Genomic DNA, 6,767 nt, shown 5'->3' on the forward strand with positions numbered 1-6,767 from the left:
GTAGGATAATGTGTATATCAATCCCCCAATCTTAGATTACATTGGTGAAGGAGAAAGAGGGACCTTCACTTGGAATAACCTTCCAAAGTGCCCAAATTAGATTCACACAATCCAAACAACTGTAAGGGATGCCAATGCAAAACTCAAGTCCTTTTAAATGTGCATACTAAAAGAATCTATTTTTATTGCTCGTTATTTCCCTTTATTATTATGTATTAATTCGATTGGATTATGCGTTTAATGAATTTAGCTAATGCGAGTAGATTGTCTAATTGAAATGTAAATAGTGTAGAAACACATATGATAGCTAAAAACATGAAAAGATCAAATATAATACATGTCCAAGTATGTTCTATGAAATGATAAATCAAGAGTAAAAATCACATTAAGGGCTAGCAAAGGATGTCACTTTAGATCTATAAGTTGGTTTTCGTACTAGTGGGGTGAACCCACAATAGTGGGTTAAACTTTTTTGGAGGAATAAATTCCTCCAAAAAAGTGCAATCATGATTTTTTTGTCAATGGGTTTTGATAGAAACCTCCAGACATTTGATCAAAAGTGTTGAAGTTTGTAGTTGTGATAGAGATCTTAATCTCTAATTTTATGAGATTAAAATATATTTTTTAGGACTGTTATGGGCATCTTTAGCTGAAAGAGATATTTGTGATTATACTTAAGTTAATATTATGCAAAAAGACATGTATTATATGTCATGAAAAGATGTGTGCATATGAAAATGTGAAGTGTTGAATATGTGGAAATATGAAGGGTCTTATTTTGGGACTCAAAGAGACCTTCATGTGAAAGATGAAGAGTCTTATATGCAATCTATTTATATGATTTCTTGGTATATTATAAATCAATCAAGTGAAAGCCTTACACTATGAATTTTTATTAATCAATTAAATTGAGTTTTTCTGGTGTGGTTGGATTTTTCCCTTCAAGTGGAAGGGTTTTCCCAAGATAAATTTTTTGAATATTTTGTATATTGTTTATACTCTATTGTTGATGTTTATCTCTATTTCTAGGCCAAAACATTAACATGTTATTAGACTCAGGTTAGCAATATAAGAGTGTTGATATTTTCGCAATGAGATGGATTTGCAAAATATTATATCAGTTGTATGTTTTGAAGTTCTCTTTATAGAAAATCTCTTTAATAGTTTCTCAAGCATAGACTTTGATATTATTATTTTAGTTATGTTATCTCTTATTATCGAGCCCTATTATTTGTCACTCATTCTCTTTAGCGTAGAATCTTTATTTCTTTTTTGTTCGCCATCTTATGTCAAACTTATTGCAAAATTTTCTTTGTCTCACCATCTTGAAGTTCATCTATCCCAAGAAATATGTATTGATTGTGATCTTCATCATATGCATATATGAGCTTTGTAATTAGAGATATTTTATTATCATGTTTAATAATATTGGTAAGCTAAAAGTGTCATTGTATTTTTCATGATGATGATTATTATTATCATTTTTAAATGTTTATTTTGTTTGGTTCAAAGAGTCGAAGAAACCTCTTTTCTTTCACCTTTATTGTAACTTCCTTCTTTCTTTCTTTTCTAAAGGCATTCTATCTTTGGTCTTGTGCAGAGTATTTATTATTCAATGTGTAGCCTCATGAAATATTTTTGGTATAGTAGATTCAATATTATTTGATTTTATTATGTCATACTCTTTATGATGTCTAGAAATTTGAGTTGTAGTAGCATTGTGCTAAATAGAGATCCTCAAATTCATAGGAATTATTTGATATAGACCTCAAATATGAGCATCACATGTTGGAAATATTTAGGACTAGCTAGGTTACTGAGAGGGGAGGGGGGAATCAGTAACCTCAAAACTTTTGATAAATTTAGCACTTAGTAACATAATCCAATTACTATTAATAGATCTAATCTACTACATGCATGAGAAATTGAAAGCACAAAACACTTTGAACAGAATATTTGGTGATCTAGAAACCTTCCAAATAGAAAGTAAAACTGGGGTGGGGATGATACCCACAAAACTTCAATACTGCAGTATAAAGTTGGCATGTTAAGGCTTACAATGATCACTTCTGATGATCTACCTTTTTAGGAGCAATTAGGACTGCTAGGTCAACCTTGTTAGAGGTTTTACAAACATACAATGAAGTATGCACTCGGTAAAGAGATTTAAGAAAAGACTGTTAAGTCTACCCTGTTAAAGGATTTGAAGTTGATTCACCTATTAGGATGAAATAGTAGATCTGACTTACAAATAAATTGTTGATTAAGATCCTTGAAGTACTGATCACCTCTATGTGATAGATGTAACTCTACTACTCCTGATATGTCCTTGCAATACACTTTTCTCTGCTATTGATTTACATTCGCATGCTTATCATCACATTCACGTTATCTTACATCAAACCTATTACGCTTGGGTATGATACAATACATTACATATATACCAACCCAATTCTCATAATTACAAGGTCGGCCAATACACAAGTTAACACCAATATTATTGAGTCAGCCCAAATGTAGAAACTCAGGTTCTAAAAGCTGACTTGGTGAATTTCTAATACACGATGTCCACTGTCATTACTTGGCATCGTCATGCACTTGGTAGATGTAGAGGCTCGTTCCATACCAATCACTTCAACATAGTTTCAAACTCAGTATACACTGGTGACTCGGTAGATACAGTGTCACTTGGTAAAAATTGAATTCCACATTTACCATGCCTGCGCTCGATAAACACTAATAATTTCATCACTCGATTAACACTAACTTCACTTCACAAGAACTGATAACTTGGTAGACACTACGAAGCTTCGTAACCACTGAACTACTCAGTAAGAACTGCTAGACTTCACACTGCCTAAATTCACTTGGTAACTACTGGTATGCTCTGTAGGAACTATGAAACTTTGTAATCATTGAATTGCATGGCAAACACTAGAGATTGATCAAAGAACTTGATAACCATACATAATCTGAATAAGTGTTGTCACTAATAACAAACTTGACTTAATGCCAACAATCTCTCCCTTTGACATTAGTGACAAAAACACTTATTAGCCAAAAATTATGTACAACATAGTGTGATACTGGCTTGGCATGGCATGCTAAATTTTTTTTTTCCAAAATTTGTCTTTGTAATATTGTTGTATATACATTTTACATTATCTCCCCCATACAATATACATATCGTAATAGGCATAATAACATACTGAGTGTATATACAAATATCTCTCCTCCTTAAATACATGTCTCTCTCCCCCTTTTTGACAATAATGCCAAAGATTTATACACAATCTACTTATAAAAAGACACCAAAATGTGAGAGAAACTTAGAATGTACCTTAAGAATAAGAGTTAAGGTCCTGTCCCAATTTTCTTGCAAAATTTTTTAGGTTTGAATCTAGCAACTTCGGCTTCTGCAGAGAGCTCAATCATATGATCTGCAATTGAAAAATTAGTGTCATGGATCAATGTTTTAGAATAAGCAATGTTCTTCTGCATTGTATCCATGATAGGGAGGATCATGTTTTGAATGTCTATGAGTGTAGATTAGATCCTTTCTTCCTCTCTCAACAACTCTACCTGCGTATCTGATACAAATTTGATCTTCATGTGGTGTGCAGAGCTTGAACTAGGGTCAAGCTGCAACTTATGTGCACTAGCCTTCAGATCTTCATCAATCTTATTCAATTTTCTCTTTACTTCCTTAGTATGCTCAATAAAATCACATAAATTTGCAAAAAGAGATGTTACATTTGTGTAAAAAGTTTCAAGATTTGACAAAATTGAAGAAAATTCTACCTGCTGAATAGCTATTTGCTAAGCAATGTGCTCAAGCACTTTATTATCAAACTTTTTCTTTTCTTTCTCTATTAACTTATCTTGGCCATTGGAATCCTCATTGAATTTGCTAACTGCCTCTTCTAATTGCAAAAAAATGTGTTGAGAAGAGTCAACATCAACACCTATAGCCTCTATCAAAATGTTTTTAGCACTTTCAATAATTTTGAATTCTCTGTCTCTCTCTTCTCTTAATTTCTTTTGCTTAGCCTTCTTTTCAAGGAGCTGACTGACTAATCTCATCTGATCTACAATAGCATTTTCAAAATCCAACTTGGGAATTTCGATATCCTTATCCAAATCTTTATCTTCCTCTATTTCCTTTCCACTAATCAAAAGTCTTGGTTGAATCTTTGGCTCAACTTCTGAAATTAATGCTTTAGATTTTGGAATAGAAACAATAGTGGAAATAGTAGGGCTAGTAGTGAAAACTTGTAGAGTGCCCACTAATGGAATACTTACTGGAGTACTAAAAGAATCCAAAACTGATGTATTTGCTAAACTTCCCAAAATTGAAGTATTTATAGGTGAAGTACTGACATAAGTATTTATAATTGAAGCACTTATTGAAGCATGCACAACTGAAGAGTCAAAACTAAAGAATGAAAAATTGTAGAACTTGAAATTGTACTTACTACTGATGAACTTGACTTGGGAATTGAAGAAGAGGAAGGTTGTAGCTCAATAGATGAAGTGGTAGACACTTCCATTAGTGATACTTGAGCTAAGATGGAGCAAAGAGTGATTGGACATTTGCTGTATCTGTTGTGGTCACACTCAAACTTATTGAAGTTGTCTCCATGCTTGATGATATTGCAGTTTTTGTTGGAGAGTGAGGAAGGGAGGCTATGACAGCCATAGCTATCTTAACTAGATCACTTTCTTCTTCTTCTTTCTTGGCTTCCTCTTCAGCTTCTTCCTCTTTTTCTTCTTCATCATCCTTCATCAATTCTTGATATTCTTCAACATCAATAATGAAAAAAGGAGTATTGTCTTCTTCATTTTCTTCATCCTTGTCACTGTCATCATCATCATCTTTGATCTCAACAGGATTTTCACTAGCTTTGTGAAGATGGAACTCATTCTTCCATAAGTTTGTAGCATTCTTCACAACATACTCAACATCTTTCATTAAAACAAGACAAGTGTTGAACTTCAAAGTCATTTTGCTCTCATTGTCTTTTAATGCTTTATTTACCTCTGCATCTGTCAAGTTGGGCACCAACTGTTTTAGTGTTTGAGAAAATTTCTTTGATAGTCTGAATGGTGTTCTCCCATCTAACCTTGACCTTATCCAACAAAATTGTAGGGATTTGTGATGCAAACTGATCAGGAGAGAATTTCCATCTACCTAACTTGTCCATGATCAGATCTTCAAACTCTTTCTATTCTGCTAGAGTCCTGGTCTCATATTTTACTACTTTGAAGTTATTTATTCTAGCACCTTCTCTTAATTATTACAATCTTTCCTGAAATGTGGGAGGAGGTCAGTTGAAGACAACATCACTGGCATCTTTTCCTACTTTCTTCTTAGATCTTCTTGTGAATACAATAGTGGAGGACTTGGATGGCTTGGTGATAATCACCTTGCCTTTCTTACTTGTAGGCTCTTCTTCCTTTTTAGATTCTTCTTAATTATCAGATTCCTCCAAATCTTCACCTTTTCTCTTGGTAATCATAAGAGGGGCACTTTTTGTTTTCAATTTTGATATCTTCCTCTTTCCTTTATTCACCGCGTGTGGAAGCTTGATCTCAAGTTCTATTCTTGCTTTAGCTTAATCATAGGTTCCAAAGAGAGGTGCCTATGGATCTACAGGCTTATTTACTAGGGCTTCAATTATTTCTTTTGCCTCATCAATATTAACCTGATAAGGAAGAGGTTTTAACCACACTATTCTAGGCCTTAATGCCTGAATGTATACTCTGTCACTATCAACCATAAAATAAACATCATCCTTATAATATTCAACCAACTTCTGTGGTATCTTGACTCTATTATTCATCTTTTCTTTGAAGGATTCAAAATAATTATCCATGATACTATCAAAATTTTCACCCATTTCAGCTATAAACTCATTGATATGGTATAGAACTAGTGTGTCTTTTCACCATACAACTGTGCCTATAGAGGGGAAAAATTTTGGACATAGAAAAACAAACATGTCAACAATGAACCAAATTTGCATGGTTATTCTTAAAGGTTCTAATACTTTCCATATTCTTGTTTAGCTGCTTCAACATCAAGTCTACTAGGTCATATGACAAATTCTTCTTAACAACCTTATAAGCTAGGTCAACTGCTTCACATGGCACACTATTGAGTTGGCTTGAGCTGTAAATCTTATGTGCTATCACATGAATACCAAATTTAAGTTTTATTTCTGATACACTGCTAATTTTCATTCCTCTATCGTCCCACTCGGCTAGGGTTTTCTTCTGTAGCTCATCCTGACCTAGGGTTTTTTTGACTTTGGCTTTGGTAAGCATAGGGAGACTAATAATGCGATGAATCATTTTCTTTGTAATCAAAACTAGCTACTCTAACCACAATTGACCATTATGAACTCGGCTTAAGATATACGTAATCTATCTGATTTGAAAGTTTCATGGCAAGTGAGGAATATGGGTTAAGCCTTTTTCTTCCAAGTGTTTATGCTCGGGTTTATGAATTCCATCCACACAAAGTTCACTTAGGACATTATCCATTTCTAGGGTTCCTATCTCCTAGACTACACATTTAAAATGAGTTCTAATGTCATTAATAAGAAGTACCTTTGGTGGTATCTGCAACTAAGCTCCATTCAAGTCGAGGGTTTCTGCAATCGCTGGCACCAATTTGAAATTTGGAGCTTTCCACTCAACACCTCGCACCAAAATTTTAGATCCTTTCTTTTCCTTGCTATTGATGTTGCTAGATGCCATGATCA

This window comes from Cupressus sempervirens, chromosome 6 (assembly GCF_028749045.1).
Source record: "Cupressus sempervirens isolate cs-2001-9-10 chromosome 6, ASM2874904v1, whole genome shotgun sequence".
Taxonomy (NCBI): Eukaryota; Viridiplantae; Streptophyta; class Pinopsida; order Cupressales; family Cupressaceae; genus Cupressus; species Cupressus sempervirens.